This window comes from Balaenoptera physalus (assembly GCF_965194825.1).
Source record: "Balaenoptera physalus genome assembly, chromosome: 1".
Classification (NCBI taxonomy): Eukaryota; Metazoa; Chordata; class Mammalia; order Artiodactyla; family Balaenopteridae; genus Balaenoptera; species Balaenoptera physalus.
Genome location: NC_138882.1, coordinates 11,954,118 through 11,977,895, shown reverse-complemented (window position 1 = coordinate 11,977,895; position 23,778 = coordinate 11,954,118). Strand labels below are relative to the sequence as shown.

Below are 23,778 nucleotides of genomic sequence, written 5' to 3'. Positions count from 1 at the left end.
GATACAGAGAGCAAACTGGTGGTTGCCAGAGGGGAGGTAACTGGGGGATTGGGTGAAATAGGTGAAGGGGATTAAGAAACACAAACTTTCAGTTATAAAATTAATAAATCACAGGGATGTGCTATACAGACTAAGTTGTATAATCAATAATACTGTAATAGTTTTGTTTGATGGATGGTTACTAGACTTATATGTCGAATCACTATGCCATACCCATTAACTAATATAATATTGTACATCAATGATACTTCAGTTTTAAAAACTGTGGAAAAAAACACTCTATAGGACTTATACAGCAATATGTGATCCGTTGTTTACAAGATTTAAGGAGATTTTGGTGCTATTTCTATATTCTGGAATAGTTTACATTAGTTTGGTATAAATTTTGCCATATACATTTGGAAGAATTCAAAATTTATGAATAATTAATTTAGGTAAATTTAAGAGTGTTCAGTTTTCTATATCTTCTTGTATCAGTTTTTAAAGTTGTGTTTGAACATGAATCTTCTTCTAAATTTTCACATATCAATATAAAAGTATTTATGATATTACCTTAATATTATGTTTTTAAAATGTGGGGATCTTATGTCTTTATTATTTTTGTTTTTTTCTTATAAATGTAGTTTTTCTTCATTTTCTTCTTCATTCAGTCTTGCCAGAGATTTTTCAGTTTTCTTAGACTTCAGAAAACCAATTTCTATTTTTATTGATCCACAATCGTGCCACTTGGTATTTACCCAAATGAGTTGAAAATTTTTGTCCACAGAAAAACCTGCATGTGATGTTTATAGCAGTTTTATTCTTAATTGCCAGAACTTGGAAAAAACCAAGATGTCCTTCAGTAGATGAATGGACAAATAAATTGTGGTACTTCCAGATAATGGAATAGTATTCACTGCTAAAAAGAAATGAGCTATCAAGCCATCAAAAAACATGGGGGAATGTTAAATGCATATTATTAAAAGAAATAAGCTAATCTGAGAAGGCTACATAGTATGTGATCCCACCTGACATTCTGGAAAAAGCAAAACTATTGTGACAGTAAAAAGAACATTGGTTGCCAGGTGTTGGAGTGGAGAGGAATGAATAGGTAGAGCCCAGAAAATTTTTACAGCAGTGAAAATACTCTATAATACATTAATGATTGATACATGTCATTATACATCTGTCAAAACCCATAGAAAGTACAACATTCAGAATAAACACTTGTGTAAACTTTGGACTTTGGTACAAATATGTTTAGTTTTGTAAGAAACTCTCAAACTGTCTTTCAAAGTGGCTGTGTTTTTAGTGTTTTCTATTGAATATGTCTTAATGTACTTTATATGAATTAATGTTCTTTGTTTTGAAACTGAACAAAAATTACAAAATTTTTATTTTGGACTTTTTATAGCTTAAGAAGCATTACAATGTAAAAAAGATATAATAATGACAATTTAACAGACATAGTACCTCTAAATAGATGATTTTTACATCATTTAAAAATACTGAAAGATTCAGAATTTTAAAAATAATTATTTTAAAATTAGGTAATTCCTTTTCTTTTTCTTCAATCTGGGATTTTTATATACTCTTTGTTAATGGGATATTCATTAGTCTACTGATTTGATTTCTACTGGCTTGATACCATTTTGCTAATCACTTATGAGTAGGTTTTCTTATGAAATGTTTCCTTTCATGGTTTGCAAACATCTATTTCTGAAAATCATTTTTTAAAAGCAGTATTCTCTAAACATCTGCATCTTCAAGACTCAGTTTAAATACTAATTCTGACTAATCTTCCTAATCACATAAAAATCTCTTTCTTATATGGACTTCCTCATTATGCCTATATTTTAGTGGTTGTCGGGTACATAAGTGTTTTACAACATAATTTAATTCCTTGACCTTTTCATTTGATGGTAAACCTTTTGGTGGCAGAAATAACTTACTCTTAGGATTGAACTCAATGTTTATGACAATTTTTGTACATATTAGGCACTCAAAAGTTTTCATTGGATAATCATGCTTACAAAATATCCTATAGATAATTTGTATACATAAAATGAAGAGGACTTTCTTTTAAATGTTTTGTTGCTTAAGTAATAAAACTAAACAAAAATTGTGTTGGATACAGTATATGGAGTGGAAATAATACACATAATTTCTTACTAATTTCTGGAAAATATGACTTGCCTTCTGGCCAATTATATATATTTTTGACTTATTTGATCTGTTTTGATTTTATAATTATCACAACTTATGATGGGCTATCTTAATCATAGATCAATTAATTTCTTCTTTCAAAATAAATTTTACTTTGTGGATGGTGTCTTTTTTTTTCAATTGAAGTATAGTTGATTTACAATGTTGTGTTAGTTTCTGGTGTACACCAGAAACATATATATAGAATCACTTTGCTGTACATATATATAATATATATATATTCTTTTTCAGTTTCTTTTCCATTATAGTTTATTACGAGATATTGAATATAGTTCCCTATGCTATACAGTAGGACCCTGTTATTTATCTGTTTTATATACAGTAGTTTGTATCTGCTAATCCCAAACTCCTAATTTATCCCTTCCCCCTCCCTTCCCCTTGGTAACCGTAAGTTTGTTTTCCATGCCTGTGAGTCTGTTTCTGTTTTGTAAACAAGTTCATTTGTATCATTTTTTAAATTCCACATATAAATGATATATGATATTTGTCTTTCTCTGTCTGACTTACTGATTTAGTATGATAATCTCTAGGTCCACCAATGTTGCTGCAAATGGCATTATTTCATTCTTTTAAAAATTTATTTAATTAATTAATTTATTTATTTTTGGCTGTGTTGGGTCTTCGTTTCTGTGCGAGGGCTTTCTCTAGTTGCGGCAAGCGGGGGCCACTCTTCATCGCAGTGTGTGTGCCTCTCACTATCACGGCCTCTCTTGTTGAGGAGCACAGGCTCCAGACACGCAGGCTCAGTAGTTGTGGCTTACGGGCCTAGTTGCTCCACGGCATGTGGAATCTTCCCGGACCAGGGCTCAAACCCGTGTCCCCTGCATTGGCAGGCAGATTCTCAACCACTGCACCACCAGGGAAGCCCTATTTCATTCTTTTTATGGTTGAGTACTATTCCACTGTGTGTACGTGTATAAATATATATATATATATATATATATATATATATATATATATATATATATATATATCACGTCATCTTTAATGGGATAGTGTCCTTTGATGCATTTTTTTTTAATTATGAAGTCCAATTTTTCTGTTTCTTCATTTGTTGCCTGTACCTTTGATGTCATATCTAAGAACTCATTGCCAAATCGTGTTGTAAAGATTTTATCCTATGTTTTCTACTAAGAGTTTTATTGTTTTAGGTCTTATATTTAGGTCCTTGATATTTAATTGATTTTGAATTGTTTTTTGTGTATGGTGTTAAGTAAGGTACAACTTCATTCTTTTGAATGTCAATGTCCAGTTTTCCCAATACTTTTTGTTGAAAAGACAGTCCTTTTCCCATTGAATAGTCTTGGCACCCTTGTTAAAAATTATTGACCATATATGTGAGAGTGTACTGAAATGCAGATAAAAACTAAAATGAAATACCACCTCACCCATTAGAAGAGCTACTGTCAAAAATACCCCAGAAAACAACAAGTGTTGTCAAGGAAGTGAAGAAATCGGAAACTTGTGCACTGTTGGTGGGAATATGACAGCCACTGTGGAAAACAGTATGGAAATTCCTCAAAAAATTAAAAACTGAATTACCACATGATCCAGCAATTCTATTAATACATCTGGGTATATACCCAAAAGAACTGAAAGTAGGCTTTTGAAGAGGTGTTTGTACTCCATGTTCATAGCAGCATTATTACATTGCTAAAACATGGAAGCAACCCATGTGCCCATCAAATAATGAGTGGATAAGCAAAATGTGGTATATGCATACAATAATGTATTTGCCTTAAAAAGAAAGGAAACTCTTCAGTATATTCCAAGATTGCTGAACCTTGAGGACATCATGCTAAGTTAAATAAGCCAGCCACAAAAAAGCCAAGTACTGTCTGATTACACTTATAAGAGCTACTTAATCAAAATCATAAAGGCAGAAAGTATAATAGTGGTTGCCAGGGACTAGAGGCAGGGAAGACTGAGTTATTGTTTGATAGGTATAGAGTTTCAGATGTACAAGATGACAAGTGTTAAGGGGATGGATGGTGGCAATGGCTCCACAACAAAGTGAATGTATTTAATACCACTGAACTGTATGCTTCAAAATGGTTACGATGGTAAATTGTATATGTATTTTAACACAGTTTAAAAGATAATTAATTTATACCAAAGGGACATATTCTTGATTTTAAAAACTGAAAATTTCTCTCTCGTGAATCTATACTAAACACATTGAATGTTTGATGCTTGCAGTTCTCAGAAGGTAAACTCCTTCTGCTACCATGACCCATCTTGTAACAAGTCCAATATTAAGAAGGAGTGTCCACATTATGCATGCACATAACTTATTTGTATACACAAACAGATACATAAAAAGGGATAATTGCAAATCTAAATACCCATTGCATGTGAAAATATGTCATTTACATATGCTGCTTAAATATCTCTTTTTGAAATCCTGATACTGCTAACGTGCAATTATTTGCTGCTGGGTTGAAGTTTGCTGTTCATGTTTTCTTTTGTACTTTTAACAGACTTCTTTATTTTTTTAATATAGTATTATTCTCTAGCATTTTTGCTACCTTACACTATTTTCTATTATATCATCTATGTGTTTAATGCCATCAACACACCTTGTGTTATAAGCATTGGTACAGAATCAACACATCTGAGCCATGGCCCGAATCCTGTTAATGAATCTGTACCTGGTCTCCCTTCTTAAAATTCATGTTTCCCCCTCCCTTGAATTAACGTTCACCTACTAACTGGGAAAAATATTCTAACTAGATGAACATGATTTAATGAGTTTAGCCTCTCGCCTCCGCAGTTACTCTTTTGGAGCTCCTTCCTTCTGCTAATCCTCCAGAGGAAAAATGTAACAGCCTTACTACAGCTCCACTTCTCCACTATTCTTTCCGCCCCCAAACAAGACATTTTGTCATTATTTCCTGTTTGTTCGATACTAGACTTCTACTGGTCTGTTCAAAACCATTATTTTCTACCACAATGTCATTTATGTGTGCAACAAGTATTTTTTGAGTACCTACTCCGTGACAGACTGTCTTCTAGGTGCTTCTAATACATCTGTGAACAAAACAAAGATTCCTGCTACCTTCTAGTGGAGAAGACAGACAGTAAACAATAAACATCATAAATAAATTAATTGTGTAGTATGTTAGAAAGTACTGAGTGCTTAGGAAAAAATAAAAATTGAAGCAGGTTGAGCAGGATTAGCAGAATGAAGGTGGAGGGAGAGAGGTAGTTAACATCCGAATGGACAGGGAAAGCCAAATTTTGAAGACGATGTTTAAGCAACATTGAAGACAGTTATGCAAGAGGAGATGTGAGGGAAGGCATTCTGAGAAAGACCCAACATTGGAGACAGTGACTGGCATGACTGAGAAACAGCCAAAGGCCCATGTGACACATAGAGAATGAATGAGTGGAAGAGCAGTAGGATGAGTTCTGAGAGGTATGCTGCTTTCTCCTTCCTTTGCTCTGCCTTGGTCACGAAACTCTGAAACACATGTATCATTGTGCTCACTATGTCCCATTCTTTTTCTTCTCATTTTCACCTATAGCCATTTCAGTTTGGACTTATCTTCGACTACCCCACAGAAACTGCTCCTGTCAAACTAAGACATGACCTCTGCCTTGATAAAGCCATAGGTTAGTTCTAACTCATGTTTCATCTAACATAAATGATCAACCCCATTTGACGGTTGCTTACTCCTTCCTCTTAGAATCCCTTTCCTCATTTGGTTGGTTTCCTCCTACCTCACCGGTCTCTCCTCAGGACCTTTGCTGTAGTATTGCTTTAAAATGGAATCTTGGTGAGAAGCACACCAGTGACTCCAGGGGTGAGAACTGACTGGGAAGGGATACAAATGAATCTTTTGGGTGTGATGGAAGTGTTTTATATCTTGGTTGTAGTAGTGATTTATGTTTATATATTTGTGACAAGTCATCAAAGCACATGCCTGAAGTGGGAGCATCTTACTGCATTGACATTCTATGTCCATAAAGTACATTATTAAAAAACTAGTCAAGAATCATTATAAACTCATGGAAAGAGATCCACATTTACAGGGCATAATTGATTTATGAGAAATGTACCTTGCAAAGCATCAGAGAAAGGAAAATTTTATCATACACCGTGCTTGGTTTCATATATGTATGTATATATAGAATTGGTTATATATAAAAATTTGGTTATACATATATAATTCATACATATAGAGAGACTAGGGAAAGAAATCCTACTAATTCACAAATGTATGAATAAGTATTTGGCATTATTAGTTCGCAATGAAATAATACAAATGAAAACTTCAACTACACACACCTAATGGAATGGCTAAATTTTTAAAAAAGAAAACTGGAAAATATCAAGTGTTGGCAATGATATGGAGGATGGGACCTCTTATATATTATTGTTGGAAATATAAATACTTTAGTTGTTTGGCAGTGTTCATGGTGCTAAAAGCAAGGATATTGGTTACTTTGGGGGGATAACTGCTGGGCCATTGTATTAATTTACTAATATTTTTCACTGTTCACATTTAGATGTGTTCACTTTTTGAAAGTTCATCAAGCTGGATAGTCATAATTTGTGTGGTTCTCTGCATGTACTACTTTAATAAAAATTTATGGTAGAGTAGAGTAGAGGTGAACAAAAAATGACCCTGATACATATCATTAAACTACTTTCTAAAAAGAAATAAAGATGTATGAGTTGCAACCAGAAATATATAACATTATGTCACTGCCCAGGGTATTATCATTTTTAAAAGTTACCAATTATAAATGGAAAAGTAAGATTTTAAATTGCACTTGTGATTATTAACGAGGTTGAAAATGATTTTGTATATTGTTTTCTATTAAGGATTATATGCGACATTTTATTCCCTGGTGAATGTAAGTGAAAATTTTGTACGTAAATTCTTCCCTTTGTTTGGTAGCTATAAAATGTCATATGAACTGGCCAAATTCATTACCCAAGATGTCCACGTACATATATTTGTTTCTGATGGAAATAATTAGTCTTCAATTGCTGTATTTAAGTACATACAAATTGTTTCTTTTGCTCAGACAGATACAATTTGTTTGCAATTATTTCCAGCATTTTGCACACTACCACAAGAAAACAATTAAGGGAATGTCTCAAGAGTTGTTTGCCTATATTTTTCTGGCACCTTAAATGTGATTAGATAAGAGAGTCAGGTTTTAAATGTAACAACATGAAATACATGAGATATCTTGCTGCTATGAAGGCCTTTGGTAAACAAATGTTCACCATCCCTTCACTTGCACAATGATTCAGGTTTTTAAAAAAATATTAATCATAAAAAACACAAGTTAAGTTGAAAAGAGAAAAAAAATAAAGGTTATATATTTTGTTTAGAAACTGAGAATTTTCCACTTTAAATGGATTTGCCTTTCCTTGATTTGCAAGAGGCTAGAAACAAAAGCAATTGTTTTATTGCATCCATTATTTTATTTAGCACGACCTAAAACTCTCAGATCACAAAAATTAGAGAAATTCTCAATTTTTGTCATGACACTTTAATTTTTTTAACATACAATTTTTAAAAACAAAGATTAGTTCAAATGGAAATTGAAAACTAAACTAAATTAACAATGTGTGTGACAGGTACATTGTCAGGTTAATATAAAAAATATTCAGTGCATTCTTCTTTAAAGGCTATATTTTTCTTGAGATATATTAGAGGAAAAAACACCCATAACATTATTTCCCTTACTATCATTAACAATTTTCACAGATTACAATTTAACCTATTTGATACATCATGGTATTGCATGAATTTTGAAGATGTTTCTATTGAAGTAATTTCTGTGGCAGTTTATAGTCTCATGATTTTACCTGATAAGAGCAACTATATGGATAATGAATTGCAGGCATATTTACTCTCATTGTTAATTTAATTGTGACTCTTAAAATTTAGTAAATATTAGGAATTACTACAACTAGAGACACAGGTGTGTAATTAATGCTTGCTTTATGGTTTATACCCAAATGTCCTTTTCCCAGCTGAAATACTGAGGTCAACTTATATGCTACAGATCAGAATGGGTTATAATCCCTCCCGTGCTTCTCAGTAGCTATATAATCTCAAACAAACATGCTTTCCTCACCTGTAAGATAGACACTGTCAAATGACAGAACTAAAACAATTTAGTAACTAGTTTGATGTCCTTTATTCAAGGGAAAACAATCCATTGAGTCGGGAGTACAGTGCCTCACGGTAGTGAAGCTCTCTTCCTAGGAGTTTGGGCAAGAGCGAGTTTTATAGAAAGTTAGAGGCAACGCAGAAACAGGGCATGATTGGCTAGGAGGCTGGGCATTTCCTGTAAAGCTAGGTGGTCCTATTTTTTCAGAGGAGGTTAGCTGGCTAAAGCTGAGTTGGAAGATCGTGATTGGTGTTAGGTTTCTGGGGTATTTCCCACAAGTGCAGGCTGACTTAGGTTTAGATTTGTGACATGGGCCAGGCCACTGGGGCAGCTTCTATTTTGTGGGTCCCAATATACAAGTTAACTGTATCAGTTAAAGAGAAATCAGAATGATACTCTCTGTGTGGTCTGCAGACCCCTAAATCTTACTGGTCTCCAGGGCTATAATCTTTCCAATTTGGAGCCTTGGCCGATCACAATTCAGGTAGCCGTCACCATGGGAATACTTCTTTTGGCAGCTCTGCCTGGGCTCCTGCCAGGTTTACTGTGAAGGACCAGCACCCCCTCATGCATGGGCAACTCCATGTTTAAATAGACTAAAAATAGTGGGAAGCTATCATCTGAGCTACCTAGTTAAGTCCCTGACTAGCCACAACCAAACCAAGGCTTCACGTTGGGCTGCACTTCTCATCTTACAGTACAGACTGAAGCGGGAATTATCAGAAGACATTGATGATTCAAAATTTGCTTCTCTTGGCAGATCTACTTCCTTGGCTAGGAGTAAGTATAAATGAGGCTAGGATCAGGAAACTCCTTAAATCTTGAAGATATTGCAGAATCTACTGCTGAAGCAAAAGCTTTCCAACAAAAATCCCTAGACTCTCTGGTCAAAGATGTTCTTTGATAATAAGATGGTTGTCAATTATCTTTTCGCCGAGCTAGGAGGCGTCTGTGTTGTGGTCAACATTACTTGCTGCGCTTGGATTAATACTTCTGGGGAAGTAGGGACTCAGCCACCTAAAACCACTGATCACTTGGCTTCAGAAAGTGACTCCTTAAACAAGGTCTTCCTTTGATCTACCTAAGCTGGTTTGAGTCCTGGGGACCATGGCTTCAGAGCACCCTCCAAATGTTTGGTGTTATCCTGCTTACAGTCAATCTAATAGTCTACCTGGTGCACTATGTTGTTTCAAAAGCTTTAAATGCATGCCTGGAGCAGCTGGCAACCAGACAAACGATCTCCCTTCACCTAGAACACCAAAACTGGGATAAAGAAAATGGCCAACTAAGGGACTTTGATACCCTAGCCTACAGATTTCAGTTAGGGACCCAAACTCACTCCAAAATCAGCAAAAAGTGGAAGCTCAGAGAGGCGCTAATATCTGAAACTTTGGTCAGTACTCTTAGTACAACTGAGAGTTTGATCAAAAGGGGGTATTGATAAAATTAATTCATATATCAGCACCCAAAATATGGAGGCCATCCTAGGGGCCTGGCCCACATCACAAATCTAAACCTAAATCAGCCTGCACTCATGGGAAACACCTCACTGTCAAGGAAACCTAACACACACCAATCACAATCCTGCAACTCAACTTTAGCCATCTCATCTCGTCTTAGAAAAGAGGACCTGCTAGCCTTATAGGAAATTCCAGACCTCCTAGCTATTCATGTCCTATTTCTGTGTTGCCTTCTCCAACGTTCTACAAAACTTACTCTTGCCCAAATTTCCTCGGAAGAACGCTTCACTGCTGTGGGGCAAAATACTGCCCCAAACCCTGAATTGTTTTCCCTTGAATAAAGGGCATCAAACTTATTACTAAATTTTTTTGGTTTTGTCATTTGACAACATAATAGCAGCAGCCTCAGACAGTTGTCATGAGGATAGAATTACTTAATTAATATAAAGCACTGCTGCTCTTCTTAGCAAAACTTAGCCATGGGTGCTAGGTAATTTATATCATTAATCTATCATACTTATGTTAGATATTATAAATTATCATATATATTTAATACCTTCTATCTATATACTTATGTAGACTGCATTTATCTAACATATATCTATAAATATAAAGTTGTATCTTTTATATAAGTTATTTTGTCATTAAGGTCTTTCCTCCTAGTTCAGAATTTCTTTAATTAGACAGTGTTAAGTATGACTTTTTTGAAATATCTGTGAAAAAAGGTATCTTTACAAGATATATTTGTTTATTAAATTGTCTAGGGGAATCGATTGCCTTGTTTATGAAGAAATAATATTGACACACTTGTCAAAAAATGCAGGCCCTCTTGGTTATTTTATAGAGTCTTATTAGCTTACTTAGCTCTCTCTCTGCTCTCGGCAACTTTTGATCATGAAACCAGTCAGGGCTCCATGTCACAACTCAATATACGCTTCCCTTTCAGATGCATCTTATTGTCCAACCATGACTTTTTCAAACTGAACTTCTCTATGAATTTGACCTAAACATTTTAAAAACTATCTTTAGATAGACCTATTAAAATGTGCAAAATTTAGTAATTTAACTATGAACCCTGCTTATATACTAATTCAGAGAGATCTTCTAGAGTTTCCACCTTGATAGCATTAAGTAGTTCTACTTTAAATTATTGCATTGGTTTACAAATAACCAGGTAGCATTCAGCTCTAAATATTCCAAAATTCAAATTTGCATGATTTTTTTCATTCAGTTGATATTAATAAACAGCTTTTATTGAGGAAACCCCATGTAGTCTGTAAAAGACATTTCCATTTCTAGGATTCATAAGAAGCTTTGGAATGTTGTATTAAGGGTAGGCCACTTTAAATTATCTTGTATAATCAAACAGTCAAAGCATTTTTCTCCTAAACCTGACTTTACAAAAATATGTTCATTGCAATTTCAAAAGAAAAAAAAAATTTTTTTTAAATAGAAGGAAAACAAATTTAAAAATTTAGTATGAATAATCCAGCAGCCATTTGTGAATCTGTATGTGAATACTTATGTCTACTAGAAGTATCTATTTTGTAGCCCCAATATAAAGTTTTTATATTTTCTTTCATTTTTTGTTTATATAAGCTTTTACTCTTATACATTTGATTATTCATTTGCTAATGGTTGTTTAATATGTGTGAAAAAATATTGTTCAACAATAAGCAGTGAATTTTTTTCATGAGTTAACCTAATCAACAACAACCAAAAAAAGTAAAGATTAGTAAATTCAGATGTAATAGATATGACTAAAAAATAGTAGTATTTAAAATGACCACAATGTACACATCCAAGAGGGTTTATCTGTTATTTGATTTCTTGAAGACCATTACCTTCAACTGTGGCTTTCAAACTTACTTTTTGATTTTGACTGAAAGAATAATGTATGACATGTTCACAAGCACACACACATACACACATGCAATTGAGCCAAAAACTTATCAACCAATACTAATCCAATCTAGGATGAGATCATTTTGTAAACAATGAGAATGGTTTCTTTTTAGAGCTCATAATTTGACTATGAAGGGAAATCAAAGAAAGAAATTGAAATGTGATCTAAAAAGTGGGGATCTTTTATGTGCCTTTCTCCTGCCCCCCCCTCACTTTTCTCCTCCCTTCCTTCCTTCCTTCCTTCCTTCCTTCCTTCCTTCCTTCCTTCCTTCCTTCCTTCCTTCCTTCCTTCCTTCTTTCCTCCCTCCCTCCCTCCCTCCCTTCCTTCCTTCCTTCCTTCCTTCACTGTGAAAATGGATATGGCTCCTTGAAATATTTTTTCTTTGCTGCTGGCATGATGTTAACTTTAGTCAGTAGAGGGTGTGCTAAAGATACTGCAGGAGGAGAAAGGATGGCTTTCTGGTTCTGGTGTGCTCATCTGGCAGGCTCTTGCAGCAATGAACCCGTTCTCCAGCATCCTATTCCTGCAGACATGCGGCCACCCCAGGGCTCAGTTCCTTCAGTTTTCTCTAGCACCAAGCTCCTGCCAGGCTCATAGTTTCTCCAGTGTCTAGACCCTGGAGCACATAACAGACAGAAGTACGCTTTGGCCATAGCTTCCCCTGGCTCTTGCTTGTGTGCTTTCTGACCAGGATGCCATAGGTTAGACACTTCCACTGCACCCTAGTGGTCAGATTTCTGGAAAGTTCTGGAGGGCACCTTTCCTGAAATTCAGCTAGTGTGGTGCCATTATATTTTTTACACAATTTTACAAGTATAATATTAATATAAAAGAGCACATTGGTAGCCTTGTTTTGTAGTTTCTAATTTTGACCCGTCTGTAATAAATCTCTCAAACTTTTCTCAGTGAACACACACACACACACACAAATTCTTCTCATAGATGCCATGTGAAAATGTACTCAGTCCAATGCGTAGTCTCATGTAGACAACTGGGTGATATTTATGCATATCTGTCCTCTTGACATTTATAATAGAAGAAGATACATATAATTTATATTTTTTAATTTTTAATTATTTTTGGAGTGTTCATTCCAAATACAATTTTTAAATTTCCATTTATTTTTTAAACTTTAAATATACTTAATTTACAATGCGATGTTAGTTTCAAGTGTACAGCAAAGTGATTCAGTAATACATATATATTTATTCTTTTTTGGATTCTTTTCCATTATAGATTATTATGATATACTGAGTATAGTTCCCTGTGCTATACAGTAGGTCCTTGTTGTTTACCTATTTTATATATAGTAATGTGTATATGTTTATCCCAAACTTAATTTATCTCCCTCCCTCGCCCCAGTATTCCTTTTGGTAAACACTGTTTTCTATGTCTGTGAGTCTATTTCTGTTTTATAAATAAGTTCATTTGTAACATTTTAAAAAATTTTATTAGAGTATAGTTGATTTACAATGTCATGTTAGTTTCAGGTGTATAGCACACTGATTCAATTATATATATATATATATATATATATATATATATATATATATATATATATATATATATTCTTTTTCAGATTCTTTTCCCTTATAGATTATTACAAAATACTGAGTATAGCTGAGTTGAATATAGTTTCCTGTGCTATATAGTAGGTCCTTGTTGGTTACCTATTTTATACATAGTAGTGTGTATATGTTAATCCCAAACTCCGAATTTATCCCTACCTCCCTTCCCCTTTGGTAACCATAAGTTTCTTTTCTGTCTGTGGGTCTATTTCTGTTTTGTAAATAAGTTCATTTGTATCTTGTTTTTTTTTAGATTCCACATATAAGCGATATCATATGATAATTTGTCTTTGTCTGGCTTACTTCACTTAGTATGATAATCTCTAGGTCCATCTATGTTGGTGCAAATGGCATTATTTCATTCTTTTTTGTGGCTGAGTATTATTCCATTGTAGATATATACCACATATTCTTTATCCATTCATCTGTTGATGGACATTTAGGTTGTTTCCATGTCTTGGCTATTGTAAATACTGCTGCTATGAACATTGGGGTGCATGTATCTTTATGATTTATAGTTTTGTGTGGATATATGCCCAGGAGTGGGATTGCTGGATCATACATCAACTCTATTTTTAGTTTTTTGGGGAACCTCCATACTATTTCCCATAGTGGCTGCACCAATTTACATTTCCACCAACAGTGTAGGAGGGTCCCTTTTCTCCACACCCTCTCCAGCATTCATTATCTGTAGACTTTCTAATGATGGCCATCCTGATTGGTCTGAGGTGATACTATATTGTAGTTTTGATTTGCATTTCTCAAATAATTAGCAATGTTGAGCATCTTTTCATGTGCCTATTGACCATCTGTATGTCTTCTTTGGAGAAATGTCTATTTAGGTCTTCTGCCCATGTTTTGATTGAGTTGTTTGTTTTTTGATATTGAGCTGTATGAGCTGTTTGTATATTTTGGAAATTAAGCCCTTGTCAGTTGCATCATTTGCGAATACTTTCAGTCTGTAGGTTGTCTTTTTGTCTTGTTTATGGTTTCCTTTGCTGTGCAAAAGCTTTTAAGTTTAATTAGGTCCCATTTGTTTAGTTTTATTCCCATTACTCTAAAAGGAAGCTGCAAAAAAATATTGCTGAGATTTATGTCAAAGAATGTTCTGCCTATTTTTACTCCTAGGGGTTTTATAGTATCCAGACTTACATTTAGGTCTTTAATGCATTTTGAGTTTATTTTTTATATGGTATTAGGGAGTGTTCTAATTTCATGCTTTAACATGTAGCTGTTCAATTTTCTCAGCAGCACTTATTGAAGAGACTGTCTTATCTCCCTTGTATATGCTTGCCTCCATTGTCATAGATTAATTGACCATAAGTGCGTGGGTTTATTTCTGGGCTTTCTACACTATTCCATTGATCTATATGTCTGTTTCTGTGCCAGTACCATACTGTTTTGATTACTATAGCTTTGTAGTATAGTTTGAAGTCAGGGTGCATAATTCCTTGAATTCCGTTATTCTTTCTCAAGATTGTTTTGGTTATTTGGGGTCTTTTGTATTTCCATACAAATTTAAAAAATTTTTATTCTAGGTCTGTGAAAAAATGCCATTGGTAATTGGATAGGGATTACACTGAATCTGTAGATTGCCTTGGATAGTATGGTCATTTTGACAATATTGGTTCTTCCAATCAAAGAAAATGGTATATCTTTACATCTCTTTGTGTGGTCTTCAATTTCTTTCATCAGTGTCTTAAAGTTTTTGGAATACAGGTCTTTTGCTGCCTTAGGTAGGTTTATTTTTAGGTATTTTATTCTCTTGACACAATGGTAAGTGGGATTGTTTCCCTAATTTCTCTTTCTGATATTTTGTTGTTAGTATATGGAAATGCAACAGATTTCTGTATATTAATTTTGTATCCAATAACTTTACCAAATTCACTGATGAGGTCTAGTAGTTTTCTGGTGGTGTCTTTAGGATTTTCTATGTATAGCATCATGTCATCTGAAAACAGTGACAGTTTTGCTTCTTCTTTTCCAATTTGGATCTCTTTTATTTCTTTTTCCTCTCTGATTACCATGGCTAGGACTTCCAAAACTATGTGGAATAAAACTGGCCAGAATGCACATGCTTGTTGTTTTCCTGATCTTAGAGGAAATGCTTTCAGCTTTTCACCATTGCGTATGATGTTAGCTGTGGGTTTGTCATACATGGCCTTTATTATGTTGAGGTATCTTCCATCTGTTACCACTTCCTGAAAAGTTTTTATCATAAATGAAAGTTGAATTTTATCAAAATCTTTTTCTGTAACTATTGAGATGATCATATGTTTTTTATTCTTCAGTTTGTTAATGTGGTGTATCACAATGATTGATTTGGGAATATTGAAATATTCACCTTTGAAGCCAAATGCTCTGGGGCTACTCTTCCTGGTGCTGGGTTGACCCCTGGGTTGAGGAGCCTTGCACGGGGCTCAGAACTCTCACTCCTGTGGAAGGGCCTATGCAATACAATTATTCTCCTGTTTGTGGGTCGCCCACACAGGGTGTATGGGATTTGATTATATCACAAGTCTACCCCTCCTACCAGTCTCATTGTGGTTCCATCTTTATGTCTTTAGCTGTAGAGGATCTTTTCTGGTAGGTTTCAGTCTTTTTCAGTGACGGTGGTTCTGCAGATTGTTGCAATTTTTGTGTGCTCGTGAGAAGAGGTGACCTTAGGGTCCTTCTACACCACTGTCTTGGCTGCTATCCTAATTCCAATTATTATAGATCTGTCATCCTATAAGTTCTCAGTCAAATCTTCACCAAACTAAGAAAAATTATTTCCAGCTAGATTACTTTTGAAAATGTTTGTTTTGGTTTAGAACATTTAATTTATATTTTAATCAACAGATTTATTTTTTAAATCTACCATCAGTATAATGATTTGGCTATAATTTTTATAGCCAAAATTTATTTTTTATAGCCAATTATAGTACAATTTTTATACTTCATATATCACTGTATTCATAATTTATGTTTCCATTAATTCACATTAAAAATGCTAAACATTTATGGATTTTTCTTCAGTTTATAATGCTTTCCACCATTTCTTGTTTCTATAAACTTGTTATGGTTCTTATTATGATATTGCAGTATTGCATACAGGCTAACCAATGGTAGGAAGAAACCCACAGAGAAAAAAGTGTACACACATTATAATGTTGGATCAAATTTCCAGTTTAATAAAAAGAATTTTTTTAAATCATGGCAAGAGGGAGGAGATATGGGGATATATGTATAGCTGATTCACTTTGTTATAAAGCAGAAACTAACACACCATTGTAAAGCAATTATACTCCAATAAAGATGTTAAAAAAAAAATAAAAATCATAGCATGAGAAATTCAAACAGAAAAAAATACATGCTTCATAGCTCATCTAAGACTCCATGAGCCTCATGAGTCACTTAATGGGGTTCCTCATGGTGGTGACAAATCCTGTTCATGGTGGATCTTGTCAGATGTAAGAAATTGTATTTTATGATGGGGTGAAATGCTTGCAGCTTAAGTACATATTAGGGGAAACTTAAACTAACAATTTTCTTTTACTTCTTCCATTAAAAAAAAAAGTATTTCCGGAAAAACTTTAAATAAAAAAGTAAATTTATTGAATCAAAATCAGTGGCAATGAGGCCACAGTATCAACATGGGGAGGCAGGGGTGAAAGCAGAGTCAGAGTCCAGACATCCCTGAGCAGTGCTCCTGCCTCCAGGTTTCCAGCATCAAAAAAAAAAAAAGAAAAAAAATCACATTTCCTGACAGATTGAGTTATATTGAAATCATAGGCACACTTTTTTTTTTTTTTGCAACAGTTACATGTTTTTTATGAAACATGGGAATATACTGCCTTTCCATTGGAAAAAATGCCCTCTCATTTTGAAAAAATCAAGTCCATCTAAATTTCACGTTTCCACTTTTGATAAAGACATGAGTAGAGTGAAATATTTGTCTAATATGTCAGTGCCATCTGGCAAAGGAAAACATATTTAAAAGGTCTCTGGTCCATTTTTACAGAGCAATCAAAAAGAGTGAATTTGGAGCTGAGAGGCAATAAATTGATACACAGCACAGAAACTGAGACTTTGACTCAGGATCACAGAGCCAATAAAAAATGATTAAGACAGTGGACAAGCTAGACTGTGGGCCTAGTATGGTTAGAACTTAAATTTTCTCCTGAGAAACTTGAAAGCTGGAGTTTTTGTGTGAAATCTCCCAGATTTTAAGTATTGACTGTATTACAAGCCACATCCAAATAGTGTGTTTGCTGAAGGAACAAACAGGTGGGCTAAATCTGGCTTATTCTGAAACCTCTGCTTAGATTATTGTTATAATATCTTAACAGCATGTCTCTCCTCTATCCTCAGCATAGCTGAGATTCTGACTTTATCCTACTGAAACACCTTCAGTGAAGTCAAACACATTCCAAAGGAAGTGTGAAAGCCATGTCTTGGAATGCAGGGTACTTATATTCTAGGCCACATCATTTTTTCTTCAATTCTTTCTTTAGAAGTACCCTATCTCTCCTTTATAAGGACTCTAGCTCTTTTTAAAGGCCCTGCCAGTCTTCGTGAGGACATAGTTTATTTAATTTAGTTCATAGTCTTTGTGAGCCTTAGGTCTATTTGCAGCATGAACATTTGCCTTGAATGTGACAACTGCATTATCTAAAATATTTAGAACTGGATAGTAATCGCCACTTGTTAAAATACCATTAAAATCACTTCCTTAATCATCTTGTAAAATTTTTTGTGATCTCATTATTTATTAGGCATATGTCTGTAAGTGGTTTGCATTTTTTACAATTTTTCAATGGTTTTAATTGTTGATGATAACACTCATTGACTTGTATTTTTTGCATGAGCACACGTAAGAAATGCATGAAATGGCAAAATATTTTGGATATAGACAATAAAATTAATGTATGTATATTAATGCTATTTAGCTTGTCACACAGGTAGAGCTTTTGGAATTTAGATCCCCCCTACTCCTGTCCTCTTCTAGAACCTAGAATATTCCACTATCTTTAATATTTTTCACACTACACGGTGGTTTTTAGCTTATTTCTCTGTCTCCTGAGCAAGAAGGTAAACTGTTTATGAGCAAGAAAGACAATGTTTATTTTTATTTTAAAAAATCTGGCTACTATAGCTAAACAGTGGATGATTAAAATTTAATTAATGATTGAATGATGAATAAATCCCTTTATATTTATGAGAGCTCGTCCATATCCATTTCTAATAATTGTGTTTAACAGGGATAAGAAGAAATTGACACAAATATATTGAAAGAAACTAAAATAATTTTAATTTTAATGACATTTATATTAGATATATAGGGGCCCATGTTAATTATTTTGGAAATATTTTATGTTTGAATTTTAAAATTTAATCTTTACAGTTTTTTTCACCAAATTATGCTTTGATTTTGCAAACAGCATACACTGCTTCAAAATGGCAGAAGAATGAAATGCTATTTATTTATTTAAAAAAATCTTTTTAAATTTTATATTGGAGTATAGTTGATTTACAATGTTGTGTTAGTTTCAGGTGTACAGCAGAGTTATTCAGTTATACATATACACGTTGAAATACTATTTAAAAACACAACTTGAAATGTAATTTAGAATGGTAGATCTTGCACTTTAAGTGGGAAAGGAAACTACAGAAGAAAATTCCCATCTTAAACATTATTAATTTTGTCAATGTAATTCATAATTGACATTTAAGCATCAATTAGTAACTGTTGTATTTTTTTTAACATCTTTGAGTATAATTGCTTTACAATGGTGTGTCAATTTCTGCTTTATAGCAAAGTGAATCAGCTACACATATACACATATCCCCATATCCCCTCCCGCTTGCATGTCCCTACCACCCTCCTTATCCCACCCCTCTAGGTGGACACAAAGCACCGAGCTGACCTCCTTGTGCTATGCGGCTGCTTCCCACTAGCTATCTATTTAATATTTGATACTATATATAAGTCCAAGCCACTCTCTCACTTCGTCCCAGCTTACCCTTCCCCTCCCCATGTCCTCAAGTCCATTCCCTACGTCTGCATCTTTATTCCTGTCCTGCCCCTAAGTTCTTCATAACCATTTTTTAAAAATTCCATATATATGTGTTAGTACACAGTATTTGTTTTTCTCTTTCTGAGTTACTTCACTCTGTATGACAGACTCAAGGTCCATCCACCTCACTACAAATAACTCAATTTTGTTGCTTTTTATGGCTGAGTAATATTCCATTGTATATATGTGCCACATCTTCTTTATCCATTCATCTGTCAATGGACACTTAGGTTGCTTCCATGTCCTGGCTATTGTAAATAGTGCTGCTATGAACATTGTGGTACATGACTCTTTTTGAATTATGGTTTTCTCAGGGTATATGCCCAGTAGTGGGATTGCTGGGTCATATGGTAGTTCTAATTTTAGTTTTTTAAGGACCCTCCATACTGTTCTCCATAGTGGCTGTATTAATCCACATTCCCACCAACAGTGCAAGAGGGTTCCCTATTCTCCACACCCTCTCCAGCATTTATTGTTTGTAGATTTTTTGATGATGGCCATTCTGACTGGTGTGAGGTGATACCTCATTGTAGTTTTGATTTGCATTTCTCTAATGATTAGTGATGTTGAGCAGTCTTCATGTGTTTGTTGGCAATCTGTATATCTTCTTTGGAGAAATGTCTATTTAGGTCTTCTGCCCATTTTTTGGATTGGGTTGTTTGTTGTTTGGATATTGAGCTGCATGAGCTGCTTATAAATCTTGGAGATTAAACCTTTGTCAGTTGCTTCATTTGGAAATATTTTCTTCCATTCTGAGGGTTGTCTTTTCGTCTTATGGTTTCCTTTGCTGTGCAAAAGCTTTTAAGTTTCATTAGGTCCCAGTTGTTTATTTTTGTTTTTATTTCCATGTCTCCAGGAGGTGGGTCCAAAAGGATCTTGCTGTAATTTATGTCATAGAGGGTTCTGCCTATGTTTTCCTTTAAGAGTTTCATAGTGTCTGGCCTTACATTTAGGTCTTTAATCCATTTTGAGTTTATTTTTGTGTATGGTGTTAGGGAGTGTTCTAATTTCATTCTTTTACATGTAGCTGTCCAGTTTGCCCAGCACCACTTATTGAAGAGGCTGCCTTTTCTCCATTGTATATTCTTGCCTCCTTTATTGAAGATAAGGTGACTATATGTGCATGGGTTTATCTCTGGGCTTTCTATCCTGTTCCATTGATCTATATTTCTGTTTTTGTGCCAGTACCATACTGTCTTGATTACTGTAGCTTTGTAGTATAGTCTGAAATCTGGGAGCCTGATTCCTCCAGCTCCATTTTTCTTTCTCAATATTGCTTTGGCTATTCGGGGTCTTTTGTGTTTCCCTCCAAATTGTGAAATTTTTTGGTCTAGTGCTGTGAAAAATGCCATTGGTAAATCACTAGGGATTGCATTGAATCTGTAGATTGCTTTGGATAGTATCGTCATTTTCACAGTGTTGATTCTTCCAATCCAAGAACATGGTATATCTCTCCATCTGTTTGTATTATCTTTAATTTCTTTCATCAGTGTCTTATAGTTTTCTGCATACAGGTCTTTTGTCTCCTTAGGTAGGTTTATTCCTAGGTATTTTATTCTTTTTGCTGCAGTGGTAAATGGGAGTGTTTTCTTAATTTCTCTTTCATATTTTTCATCATTAGTGTACAGGAATGCAAGAGATTTCTGTGCATTAATTTTGTATCCTACAACTTTACCAAATTCATTGATTAGCTCTAGTTGTTTTCTGGTAGAGTCTTTAGGATTCTGTATGTATAGTATCATGTCATCTGCAAACAGTGACAGTTTTAGTTTTTATTTTCCGATTTGGATTCCTTTTATTTCTATTTCTTCTCTGATTGCTGTGGCTAAAACTTGCAAAACTATGTTGAATAATAGTGGTGAGAGTGGGCAACCTTGTCTTGTTCCTGATCTTAGTGGAAATGGTTTCAGTTTTTCACCATTGAGAACAATGTTGGCTGTGCTGACTGTTGTATTTTGAAAAAGCTTTTCTGGGTTTCCCAATCCTCATCCCACATTGTCAACCTAGATATAATCATTTTCAACAGTTTTGCTGCTTATTCTTGTATTTATTTCCATATTCATAAATAGTTTATTTCTATATTTTGTGATTTATAAGTTTTAATGAATTCTCTACCAATTTTCTATAGTGAACTTTAAAGACCAATATCTCTTATCCCTTTCCCTAATACAAGGTAAAAATATTTATTAAATAAAATTAGATTATTATTTTATGTGAATATTTAACTATTCCATGGCAGTATTTTATCTCAGCTTCAGTTTGTTCTACAGTTTCTAACGTACAGCTCTGATACCTCTCATGATTTTAAATTCTTTCTTGGATTTGTGAATCATTCAAGTATACCTGTTAAGTTTCCATTAGAAATGCTTTTCTTCTGTTTTTTCTTGTCAACCATACAGCTGTGTATTGTCAACTTGCCTTTTGTTATCAAACCTAATTTGGGTCTGCTCACTCATGTGAAGTAAAGCCAATCAATTTGACACTGGGTTATGGTGACGGAAGGTATGGCATATATTGCAGGGCACCAAGCAAGGAGAATGAGCAGCTCCTGCTCAAAAGACCTGAACTCCCTAAAGCCTTTCATGGAAGGGATTTTAAAGGCAGTGTGAGGGAGGGTTGCAGGGTTGATCAGCTCATGCACAATTCTTGGATTGATTTTGGAATCAAGGTGAAATTTCAAGCATCATCAGCCTTCTGGATTCAACCAGTCTAGGGTCTGTGCTTGTGGTCAGCAGTTTTCATCTGGTGGGGTCTGCTTCCTGTAAAAACAACTTAGAAATGTGTGTCAGGCCTTTATCTGTATCTTTCAGGGAACTGGGAGTTCAGTGATTGTGCTATGTGGCAAGTTTATAATCTAAATTATTATCAGTTTCCCAGAAAAACAGCTATTCTTTGTTTCTATGTCTTCTCATATCCAAATTATTGACTCTTGAGCCAGCCTTTTGGGATTCAAGGGAGGCCAGGGAAATTAAAGCAAAAGCATTTTACTTCAAAAGACAGAGACACAGGGGCTTGTATACAGTTTCAATCCACCCTCCTTTTCTTTGATACTCCTCAGTCTTGAGGGGAACAGGTTCAGGAAAAGAAAGGGAATAAAGTTTTGGATAGAGAGGTTAATCATAAACTCAGAAGAGAAACTTGGTTTTAGGGGACTCGGTTTCACTTTGGGTTATTTTTTCACTTGTTGGTGACTTCGGTCTCCCATAGCAACAAACATTCTATTTGTTCTTCTTAGACTGTTACAGCTAATAACAGGGGTACCTTCAGTATAACTCCATACCAGATGAAATGTACCTGATGGCCCCATAGATGATCTTTCATTCTTTCCTATTTAGGATAAAATAAATGAAATTTGAAAAGAATTAAATACCTTTGTTATATTTCCTAAAAATTAAAGGTAAAGTAAGATTACACTCTAATTACAAGGATGAGAAAAATATGTAAAAGATGATTCCATCAACTATTCTGGTCACTAAATATGTAGCTATAAAAGACTTTCAAGTCTTTCTAACAGTAGCAGAAGCTCAGTTCGAGATTTTACAAATGGCTGGTTCAAGAGAGAGAATCAGACTTACTCTCAGAAAGAAAATATGTTTCATCCAGAAAATAGTAATAGTAATTTAAATACAGTATTATACTATATTTAAAATAACATCCTGGCATGTATTTCAGCATACATTGTATGCATGCATAATATATAGCTATTTAAATTATGTTTAATAATTTTTAGTTATCACATTTGCTCTATTTTTTAATCCTCAAAAATACTTAATATTTTACTGGAGTAAAAAAACGAAAACTACATTCCATCACTCATCACTCTTTCTTTTAAATGTCTGTAACTTATTTACTAAAGTAAGATTTTGATGATCTTTCCAAGAGATAGTTTACTGTACAATGTGTTAATAATCTATAAGGCATTCTACAGAGCTTCTTTTACCACCAAAAAAAAAAAAAAAGCCTAAAATATAGATGTCACAGACATATTTTCACAAATATCCATTACAAGTTTTTTTTAAAAATATATTTTTAAGTCTTATAATACATTCATGTCAAATATAGAATATCCTAGTGAAAAGTCTGGAAAAGGGAAGAATTTTCAAAACTGGAAATAATAATGCATTTTAGTAAGAAAGTCTGAGATATACATTTTATTAGTTTTAGAACAAATTTGAGGAAAGAATAATAAAATGAAACTGTTCTATGGGTTTACCAAATAACTTAGTATCTCTTAGTTGTACATGTTTTTTTCCTAATAGATGATTTCTTTCACAAGAAAATTCTGACCTTGTATTCTAGATCATATAATTTTAAAACATTGGTTTAGAATTCATCAAGATTCGCTATAGCTTAACTCTGTGAATTTTGCTGTCACTAACATAAACTGTTTCTGATGTTTATGTAGTGTTAACTAAAAATCACCATCACTAATAAAAATCAGA

At 34.0% G+C, this 23,778-nt stretch overlaps 1 long non-coding RNA gene across 1 annotated transcript in view; it reads right to left on the bottom strand.

Annotated features, from left to right (window-relative positions):
• Positions 1-343: 343 nt before the first annotated feature.
• LOC309644748 overlaps positions 344-23,778 on the bottom strand; it is a 486,851-nt gene continuing 463,416 nt past the window's right edge. The window contains exon 2 of the long non-coding RNA XR_014254589.1: positions 344-2,874. This is a non-coding gene — a long non-coding RNA (uncharacterized lncRNA). The remainder of the gene's footprint in view (positions 2,875-23,778) is intronic.